This window comes from Astatotilapia calliptera, chromosome 7, assembly GCF_964374335.1.
Source record: "Astatotilapia calliptera chromosome 7, fAstCal68.1, whole genome shotgun sequence".
Lineage (NCBI taxonomy): Eukaryota > Metazoa > Chordata > Actinopteri > Cichliformes > Cichlidae > Astatotilapia > Astatotilapia calliptera.
In genome coordinates this window covers 64,069,613-64,081,303 of record NC_137428.1, presented here as the reverse complement: position 1 = coordinate 64,081,303, position 11,691 = coordinate 64,069,613, and the positions used below count along the sequence as shown (strand labels likewise).

The window sequence follows — 11,691 nt, the reverse complement described above, 5'->3', positions numbered from 1 at the left end:
TCACTCAGCCGTATATTGATTTGTCATAGTTTACCACCATCGTTTCTTTTTCTCTGTTTTTTAAGAACTGAAGATACTGTTGTTGTTCACCAGTTCAACAGCATCCAGTGCTCACGAAGCTCACAGCACAAACAGTACACTGTAAAAAGAATAACCCTATTAAAAAAAAAAAAAAAATGATGTCCAATTGTCACATCCAAAATATTTGACTTCATAGAATCCAAATTGAGTCACTTGATATGACCTGATACTTTTATGTTGATATAAACAATATTACTAGACTTGACTGAAACTTTAAATTTTGCATTGATCCAAATAGATTTTTTTTTACATAGAACCATATTTTAATTATTGAACCAAGCTAATATATTGAAATTTAACCAACCCAATGTATTCACATCGAACCAAATTAACATGAAGTAATATGTTTGTGTTGAAGCCAGGTAATTGATTTACATATATTCAAACTATATTTTTTACATTTCATTTTATTTCAGTTCAAAAATGCTCTGCATTTCCTATAAAAAACAAGACAGTTGGCCAACCAATTATTTCAAAATTATTTATTGTTCCAAACCATTTTAACTATAATCAATAGAGAGGATTAGTAATATACAGATTTAGTGCTACGGCAGAAATGATTAGAGAAATGTTTGTTTTATAAAACCTGCAATCTTTTGAAAACCAGTATAAAACCTGCAATCTTTTGAAAACCAGTATAAAACCTGCAATCTTTTGAAAACCGTTGGATATTTTCCTTTACTGAGACAAAACCTCTCACACCACAGAACTGCTCTTAAATAGACTCTTAAAATATCGAAGAGACCGTAAGTGCACATCTCAGGATGCTCTATAGAATTTTTACAAATACAGCCCTGTGCTGTTTAGCTGGAAAGATGTAAAATATGAACTTCCACGAAGACTACCTGCAGTGATGGTAAAGTTCCTGATGTTCAATGTGTAATAGTCTCATATTGTCACTTGAGGGCACTGTGTGTAAATATTAGATCAGAAAATGAATCCATTGCTTCAACCACACTGAGCAAGCAATCCTTCAAACCTACCACCTTGACATGTGACATTCATTATTTTTTTTGTCTGTTTGACTACACTTACGGCTGGGGTTACCTCCATGCTACAGTAGTGCATGCTACAGTATTTGCCATTTAAATGTACAACATACAAGCATATTTCATATTTTACTGATACAGCAATGCCGCAATAGAATGAAAAAAAAAATCAAGTCCATGTAGAGTTTATATGTTTTAACTATGATATAATCTTTGTTTTCCAAGTGCTATGGAGAATTACCCATCGCCTGCACTGTGACGGTCAATCTCAGACTCATTTGTTCTGAGAAACAACTGGAACTAACAACACTGCATTTGTGGAAATGAGGGCCAGAGTGGCAGCCTAATTCCTTAGTGGTTCTTAAGAGCAAATTATGCCGGGACAAGTTTGTTTTGAAGCCGTCACAATAATTATAACATGGAACTTCATTTCAAGGAAACCCCGACAACCAGCACAGTGATGTCTCCAAACTTGCCCCGTGTTTTGTACGAACACCTGACATAAGCACACACATACAGCAGGACACACAGGTAAGAACGCACGTCCCATATTTGTGTCTGTCGTGCGTCACTTATGTCCACAGAAACAGGATGTAAATAAATGACTCAAAGTACAAAAAAAGAACCACAGGATAGTATTGCGAATATTTCTGACCACTGTGCTGGTTTAAGAGATGTACATGCTCTTAAAGTAGGAATTTATGTATGTTTGAACATGTAATTGCCTACAGCCATCCAGCTGTTATGTAACACGTTAGTTCTTTTCTTATTTTCTAGCAGCACTTTCCATCAGGCAGCCACCCCATCTTTTCACATAACTGCTTTGTCTATAGGATTGTTTAATTTTCTCACTCCCTGTCAGGCTTTTGTAGCCACACTCCCATCCCTCTGGTCTCTCTGTATTACATCTCAGGATGCAGGTAGAGGAGAATGGAATTAAATGCAATGCCTTTTATGGTGGGAAAGTGGGATGGTGTCCACCTACTCTGTCTGAACAGTCTTGTAATTTATTCAAAAGGATCATTCTCCTAGCTTGTCAAGACTAGAAACGGAACCTGGCCTCTTCTTCACTCACTCAGTTATTACCAAATGTTGTCAGAAACCATAAAGGTGTGTTTCTATCTAATGTTTAGGGGTGGTAAACACTGTGGAAAAAAACCCAACAAGAAAATAATTAAATAATTTTGAAGTTAATTTTTTATGTAAAAGTAAAAAAAATAATCCAAAACCTATTTTATTCACAACAGAACATTGATAAATATCTGATGTTTAAACTGAAACAACAAAGTTGGAACAGGCCTTGCTGACTGCTGTATAGCAGCCTTCCTTTTTTAAAACAACAATCTGCAAATGTCTGTAGACTGAGGAGACCCGTTACTAGATTTTTAGATGAGGAAAGTTTTTTTTCCATATATAGAATTCTTGCTGCTCAATACTTTTGGATATTTCTGTTGGTTAAAGGTCTGGACTACAGGCGGGCCAGGTTCAGCACCCGGACTCTTCTACTACAAAGCCATGCTGTTGTAACAGTATGTAGCAAGACAGTTAGAAGCATTCCACAGACACCCATGCACTCCCGTAACATCAAAGATACAGGCTTTTGAACTGAGCAAATTGGGTTGTACATGTACTAAAAACAACAGATTTATTTGCCCTTAACGTCAAAAGACATGGTGCTTTTCTAAATTTAAAACCCCCCTCTATCTTTAGAGTTGCATCATATATAGTACCAATGTACAAAGAAAACTGAATCATAAACTTGTTAATTATAAAAATGTATAAGATTATTCAGAAAGTTCTAAAAGAGAATCAAGTCGACTTCAAGAAAAAATGTTCCTGTCTGCCGCTAATACACCCACACAATAGACTTTACACATACAGTATTTGTCAACAGTGAAGTGGAGCAGCACATACTGTATGTCAGCACATGCCATGAATACTTATAATAATAAGTTCCAGATGTGGTGAATAGGACCCAGGTACTTTAGGTTGTAGTTACATTCTTCAGAATACTATCAAAGCCTTCTTCTTCTTGCTGTAATTGCTGTAAAAAAAAAAGTCCAAATAAATTAACGGAAAATTGATAGTGAAAATGAGGTATTATGATAATATCATCGTGTTTTGACTTGAGACGAGTCACTTTTTCTATCAGGCGTTGGAACTGGAAATACCTACATGAGTTCAGACAGGTCTGGGAGACGCCATTTGTACAGTACTACACGATTCTGCCGCGAGGAACATTCCTTTGTAAGATATTTAGGTTTCATAACTCATTTTCCACTGACACCTTTACAACCAAATGCAGACATGCTGTCCATAATGGCAAACAAAAGGCATGAACACAATAATTATTCCTTTACATTTGCAGGTGTTTAATTTGAATTTAATTTGATCTGTATGGTAAAAATATATTCTATTCAATTCAGGTTTACAACAACAGTAACCTCAAAGTACTTTATACTGTAATTTAATTAAATTCAGTTTTATTTCTACAGTGCCAAATCACAACAACAGTCACTTCAAGGTGCTTTATATTGTAAGGTAGACCCTACAATAATACATACAGAGAAAAACCCAAAAATCAAATGACCCCCTATGAGCAAGCACTTTGGCGACAGTGGGAGAGAAAAACTTCCTTTTAACAGGAAGAAACCTCCGGCAGAACCAGGCTCAGGGAGGGGCGGGGCCATCTGTTGCGACCGGTTGGGGTGAGAGAAGGAAGACAGGATAGAAGACATACTGTGGAAGAGAGACAGAGGTTAATAACAAGTATGATTCAATGCAGAGGGGTCTATTAACATATAGTGAGTGAAAAAGATGACTGAAAAGGAAAAACTCAATGCATCATGGGAGTCCCCCAACAGCCTATGCCTATCCGGTTGTTCAGTCTCACGTCACTAGCCGTGTCTGGGTCTAAACTCCGCTGCAGCTCCATATATCAAACGATCACTATGGCATTACTGAGAGTTGAAAAACTGTCTAAAGTCTTTCATCTTTAATAAAATGATCAGCGTTCTGCTCTACCAGGTGTAACAATTGAGTTTAACATCCAGGCATCCATGAAAACGGAATTTATGACATTTAACGGAGTTAGAAGTTAGCAGGGAGTTAGCTCGCTAGCTTCTATCTAAATACAATATAGCATGTCCTGACTGCGAGGTTTTGGAAACAAATTCAAACGTACAGCTCTGTTATCACTTCCAGCATAAATGAAGACAGAAAACTAAACAGCAGTGACGTTTGTAGAGTTACTGAAGTTGGGCTAGCTGGTATATAATGATGTGCTACGTGACCGCTAGCGACACAGCTATGTTAGCATAATATAAACAAGCTAACTTTTTTTCCACTCGATAAAAGTTAACGTGAGTGTTCTCAGTGGTCAGAAACAAATGTAATCGCATGGCAGGATGCTGTAAAAGGACCAAACTTCAGCCAGGAGAACAACTGAGATAATCCATCCACAATACGAGGTTAGTCATTCATATACTGCTGCATGGGCTGGGCTGTAGTTACATCCTAAGGTTTTAAAAACTGAGCTTAAATAAATGATTAGTGGTAATAAAAGCCGAGGGAGGTCAACCGGGATCACTGACTGTTTTAGGAGCTTTTTGAGATCAAATAGAAGAAAATACATAACATTAAACATGTTAACAACACAAAAGCCAAACGCAGACTACTTTAGGCCCGGAAGTAGGATTCGTCGCGTCATCACTGAACAACCGGATAGCAGCATAACTAAGGGAGAATTCAGGGTCACCTGGTCCAGCTCTAACTATATGCTTTAGCAAAAAGGAAAGTTTTAAGCCTAATCTTAAAAGTAGAGATAGTGTCTGTCTCCCGAATCCAAACTGGGAGCTGGTTCCACAGAAGAGGGGCCTGAAAACTGAAGTCTATGCCTCCCATTGTACTTTTAAATACTCTAGGAACAACAAGTCAGCCTGCAGTGCGAGAGCGAAGTGCTCTAATGGGGTGATATGGTACTATAAGGTCGTTAAGATAAGATGGGGCCTGATTATTTAAGACCTTGTATGTGAGGAGCAGGATTTTGAATTCAATTCTGGATTTAACAGGGAGCCAATGAAGGGAAGCCAATACAGGAGAAATCTGCTCTCTCTTTCTAGTCCCTGTCAGGACTCTTGCTGCAGCATTTTGGATTAACTGAAGGCTTTTCAGGGAATTTTTAAGACACCCTGATAATAATGAATGACAGTAGTCCAGCCTGGAAGTAATAAATGCATGAACTAGTTTTTCAGCGTCACTCTGAGACAGGATATTTCTAACTTTAGAGATGTTGCACAAATGGAAGAAAGCAATCCTACATATTTGTTTAATATGTGCATTGAAGGACATATCCTGGTCAAAAATGACTCCAAGGTTCCTCACAGTGTTACTGGAGGCCAAAGTAATGCCATCCAGAGTAAGAATCTGGTTAGATACCATAGTTCTAAAGTATTGGAAAAACCCCTAACAATCAAGTGCCCCCCGATGAGCAAGCACTTTGTGACAATGGGAAGGGAAACTCCCGTTTAACAGGAAGAAACCTCTGGCAGAACCAGGCTCAGGGAGGGGCAGCCATCTGACAGGACCGGTTGGGGGTGAAAGGAAAGAGAAAAGAAGAAAGAGAAGACAAAAGAAAACAAAGCATAGGAAGACGGACCAAACACACTAAGGGAGAGAGAAGATAAAATTATAATGACATGTTGCAGAGGTATATAAACACATGGAGAAGAAGTGCTCTGTGCATCACATGAAGTCCCGCAGCAATCTGAGCCAATATCAGCATATCTAAGGGATGGTTCAAGGGCACCTGATCCTGTCCTGACTAAGCTTTATGAAAAAGGAAAGTTTTCGGTTTATTTTAAAAGTAAAGACACCTGTCTCCCAAATCCAAATAGGGAGCTGACTCCACAGGAGAGGGTCCTGGTAGCTAAAGGCTTTGCCTCCCAATTTAGAATCTCTAGAAACTACAAGCAAGCCTGCATTTTGATAGTGCACTGTGGGCATAATATGATAGTATGAGGGCCTGAAGCATTTGTATGTGTCGAGAAATTCTGGATTTACCGGGTAACCACTGAAGAGTGGTTAGGAGAAAGTCACGTTATGTATGAGAGAAAGTCACATTACGCAAAGCTGCTGAAACGTGATTTCTTTGTCATTGCCTTTTTGCAATATAAAACGTAGGATAATATAGACTAAAAACTGCAGCTTCACACTGCACGGAGAGAGTATATCAGGAATGATGACCTAAGGCACTGCTTTGAGTCACTGTTTTGCAATCTTAAATTGGCATACTGGAGCTATATAGCACTTACCACTCATTGTGTTTCAATGCCGTGTGTTCAGAAACTTTGAGCAGAGGCAACAAGGATTACCTGATGTGCAAGAGAGAGTCTTAAACAGACCGATATTCATTAGTGGGTTTTTTTTTGTTTTTTTTGCTCAAACTGATGTGAATGAAACACTTAGGCTAACATTCACAGACCTAGATTTTGTCTTTATTTTGAAACAGTAATTATTAATAACTGTAACAGCAGTTATAATGTTAACTGTTACAATTAATTTGGCAAAAAATCTATATACTCAGTAATACTCAGTAATATTGTTGTTCTACATGTTCTTGAACCAACAAATACATTCTTTTAATTAAATGAATAACAATCTTATGTAAGATCAGTCATGGGTAACAGTCAATATTCATGCATTACATAGATACTGAAGACATTGTGATGTAACACAATCAGTTTAGTCAGAAAAATATCTATTAATAGTGCCAACTTCCTCCTGTCAGATCAAATCAGATTTGTTTGAGGAGGAGAGAGGTGATTTTCAACTTCAAAATCATTAAAACTGCTGTTACTTACAATCCATTAAATGATCTAACAGTCTGAAGGACAAATGCTTTTCTGCTACATCCATCACGCTGTTTGTTGTGACTACCTAAAGCTACGTGTTGACACAGGTTAACTAGCTTTTTATCATAATAAACAATGAGCCAATCCTAAAAGGCTTATTAGTGTTTGCTGCTGCCATGGAGACACAGCTCCAGGTTGTTCCTCCAAAAGTGGCGGTTAATCATTTGCCATTAGTCATTTCTATAAAAATGTGTATAAGTATGCATGGACGCACAGGGCATAGCCTGGGGTGGCACTGGCCCCACTTGTTGATGCCTTATCATATCAGTGCAACCATGGGTATCAATTAAAAAGAATGATAGGAAAGTGATAGCTCCCGCTTTCCTCTGGAAAACATTTTTATCCCCTTTCACTTGCCTTACTTTGAACTGGTATTTTACACTGGTATTTTTAAATTATTTGATACTTTACACTGGTATTTTTAAATTATACCTTATCACTGTTGTTCCCAGATTTTGTTTTTCACAAATAAACATGTGTACTGTTGCTTTGTGATACAGGCTATCAATGCTTCATTTCACAAACACAAAGAGCTGTTCAAGGACGGCGTGGTGCATATACCTGTTTTTTTAGAAAAGGTGTCGCATTGCAATTTTGCATTAATGTGAGTGGATTAAAGGAGTCAGTTTATATACAAGCATGTATATAAACAAATACAGATACATATAGGGGAAGAAGAAAAAAAAGAAAAGAGCGACGGTAACATTAAACAAAGACATTACAAGCATTACAAATTTTAATGTTTTTATCATTTATGTATGTGTTTGGCAAGGAGTAAAGTCAAGTAGATCAGGTAAAAAGCTTTTGAGTCAGTACACCATGTAAGATTTTTTTTTTTTGTAGAAAAGTACAAAGATTTTGTTAGAAATAAAATAAACAATGTTTTTCCATGAAAGCTGTGCGTAAGTACAAGACCAAAATAAATGGCAGCAAGTCTCTAGAAAGGGCTCACAACGAGTGTTTTTCACAGGCTAAAACCTATGAATTAATTTGAAAGAGACCGCCTTCATTTTGTTTGTCATAAACAAACAAAAAAAGTGTGAGAAAGACCAAATTCTTCCCAAATTCCCTAACAAAATGACTCCAGTAAGAGATGACAGGAGGAACAGACGTCAGATCACACCTTTGTGTGCGGTGAAGCAATTGTTAGGTGAGGTGTAAGGTGAATTGTTACTTCCTTACCTCGGAGCCATATTGCTTTGAGGCACAGGAGATCTTTGCTCATTAATATTATTATAACTCACTTATTTTTAATGCAGATGTTCACGAGTTTTTGTTTATTTCCAATATAATTTTCGCTTCTGGGGAGGTACAACTCCCCAGAAGCATTGCATTTCACGTTATTTCATTTTATTTTTTCACAAGCTTGTCGTTAAGACCTTTAATTTGAAAGGGCGAACCGGAAGTCGTGTAGTTTGCCTTTACCGGACTGGAGTGTGGATTTTTGCCCACAGTGAGCAGCTGGAAGATGAGATGAAGCACTCGACTGTCCGCTGAATTGAAAACGCCTGCTAACTCACTTGTAAGTTGTTTTCATTTCATTTTTTAAAATCTTTTTTAAAATCTTTGTTTATATCAAGATAAAGTTGAACGGAAATGTTTTTTAAGACTGGTGGTAATGCAACAAGTGCTGGCAACTGAGCTCAGAGCACCTGCAGTATGGTGACAGGCTAACGATAAACTGGGATACAAAATTTACCTACCCACTTTGTGGTGTTAATGGTCCACTTATGTTGATGGGAGCAGCTTCTGTGTAGGTTTAGTTGGATTGTTGCTATGTTAATATATTTTTATGTAAATAGATCAACTGAAGCTTTACAAATAATCGCTTAAATGATGTTTATACAGTACACTGAAGTTACTGGCAATGAGAAGAAATGTTATCATTGAACATTATCATTTCACAAAGCTCCACGATGCTCATTGACTGCATATAGAAGATGGACGTAGCTCTCAGGTCTCAAAAATGAAGCCAATGCTAATGTGAAGTAAACATTAATTCCTTTGATTGGCCAGTAGGGGGCACTTCTCTGGTTGCTAGAAGACAGTTGAAGCGTTATAGAAGTCCATAGGAAAATGACCCTCTGCTTCCTTGCACAGTCACCTTAATGAACACTTTCCTAACAACACTATGCACTCAGTAACTAGTTTCAAATCATGCTGAATATGCAATTATGTCATAGAACGATTTGGGAATTAGTCATAACCTCTAATCTATTGATTTATTTTCCTGAACAACAAATTTTTCCAACATTATTTTTGTCTACCAGAACATGATTTTTCATCTTTCCAGGTCTCAAAATACTGATTCATGTTTGTTAGCATCAACGTTATGTAACAATATTTCAAGGAAATTTGTAATGTGTATATATACATTTTTTTTTGTCAGCATAGAAGATTAATGCTGAAAAACCTTTTATTGAGTGCAGCCCAAAGGAAGCGACATTTAGTAGTGCAAACAAAATGAAGGGCATTTTTATGTCCTTCTTTTTCAGTGAGTTACTGCCAGAGCACCAACCACTCCACCCACCAAACGGGTAACAGAATTCAAGCTGTCAATTTATTCAAGGCCGCCCAACAATATAGGGCAATAGCAGTGACACCGCAGAAGTCAAGTGTAAGCACAAAAGTAGCCTATGTAGTGATTTCCTGTGAAATTTTAAATAAAAGTATAAATAACTGATTAACACTTTAACAACAGCAATAAGTGAAGTAACTTAAGCCTGTAACTTTTAAGGAGATGCTCAGTATTCACACATACTCAAATGGAACTTGAAAAATATTTTCAGCCTGCGATGTTGTAATCTTAGTTGAGCTTTTTCACCAGTTCTTTAAAGCTGTGCTTTTCCACTGCGTAACCATGTCAGCAATTTCCATGTTTGCTCTTCCTGTCAAAAGGAGTGCAACTAGCAAGTGCTTCAGCAATGCTCAGTTGAGTCATTTGTTTACTTTTGGGCCACACATTACCAGCTGCTCTCCTTGTAGCCTGGTTGCACATGACGGTGTGTTTTCGCCTCAGTTGGTGAAACAAGTATGTTTATTTTGTTTCCACCTTCAGCAGGAACAGATTTCTTGCATATTTCCATAGCGCTGTGTTTTGTTGGTGGTTGGTGAAGTAGTTCTCGTTTTGCTATAACGTCACTGGAGGTTGACATGCAGCTCTTGCTATCATACATGTCAGATGACAATGACTGGAATCATTAGGGACGGTACGGTATGGCATGACCATAGTGTCTATGTAGACTAAACATTTTTGATGGAGGTGCTGGCCATTGGTACACCTGACACGTTGACATATTTTCACACATCATTTGTATTATTTTTAAAATCTAAATATGTTACGTCAACACCGATCTGTAGTTGTCAGCCATTTTTTTTATTGGCCTACTGATGTATCTGCATTTTGTGCTGATTTACAATCTGCTTATTGTTTGGCTTGATAGATAATAATGAAAAGTACACATCACTTTTCCGCGTTATCTATTTCTTCAAATGTCTTTATCGACAGTCAAAACTCTAAAGGTCAATAAATGGAAAAGCAACAAAAATATTCATAAATTGCTGATGCAAATAATTGATTTTATAAATATATCACATATATTTCTACCAAGTATTCAAAGTATACCTGTATACAAAGACGTTTATCAGTTTATTTACTTTTTATCTGTTATTTATGTTTGCCTAGCTATTCTGATGTGAGGCGTTTTAAGATTGATTATTTGTATTTGGTATTTGATTCTTCCTCGTATTGATTTCATGTATCTCCTCCACTTCTCATATGTTGTTTGTACTTCTCTGTCACATCCCTCACACACCATGTTGTATTATATTGGCTTCTTCCTTCTTTTGAAAAAATAAAAACTTTCCCACTTCACTTTTTAAAACAATTGTTCAGCTCTGTAAACTGTTTTTGTTTCCTCTTCATGTTTTACTTGGAATCACTGAGTGAAACCGAGTACTGAGTGGTCTCCTTTAGTCCATTCAGATTAATGCAAAAGTGCAATGCAATGCCCTTTAACAAACTTTTTTTTTTTTTTAAACTTAACACCGTGCTTTGAAAAAGTTGGAACAGGTACATGCAGCACACTGTACTTTAACAGCTCTTTGTGTTTGTGAAATGAAGGATAGACAGCCAGAAACGGTACGCTACACTGCAGATGTTAAACAGTGCATCAGATACTTTCTCCTGACAGATACAACAATCACCACAATACCAGTGCTCACTGATAAGTATTCTTCTATAAACAATCACCAGTATATGTCGGCCAGTAATTTACCCCCAGTTTAGTCAATTTTAAATTGAGGAATTTTATTTTTTAAATTTAATTGAGTCTGCTACCATATTTGACACAAAGCTTTGCATCATCTTGCAATTTCTGACTATTTGATAAGTAAATGTCAATTATCTTTTTCTCCTTCTTCATCTTTCGGCTGCTCCCTTTAGGGGCCACCACAGTGGATCATCTCCCTCACATCAGCCTATCCCTACCATCCTCCTGTGTCACACCAACTCTCTGTATAGCCTTGTTCATTACATCTGTGAGTCCTTACATTTAAATTCCTCACTTTCGCCTCCAGACTCCTGCTTTTCCTTCTCTCTTTCAATCCAATAAGGCAGGAGAAAATAATCTCAAACTCACTCACATCATAGACTCTCGGGAGCAAATCCGCACGTGGATACTTTGTAATTACGACTTTTAATTAATTTA

The 11,691-nt window shown here is 37.2% G+C and overlaps 1 protein-coding gene across 2 annotated transcripts in view; it reads left to right on the top strand.

Annotated features, from left to right (window-relative positions):
• Positions 1–8,370: 8,370 nt before the first annotated feature.
• The window catches only part of rassf7a (Ras association domain family member 7a), a 39,160-nt gene continuing 35,839 nt past the window's right edge, over positions 8,371–11,691 (top strand). Inside the window, exon 1 of one of the 2 annotated variants that reach the window (XM_026176428.2) lies at positions 8,371–8,504. The gene's annotated coding sequence lies outside the window, so the exon portion shown is untranslated. The remainder of the gene's footprint in view (positions 8,505–11,691) is intronic. The other variant, XM_080304873.1, reaches the window with a different exon arrangement.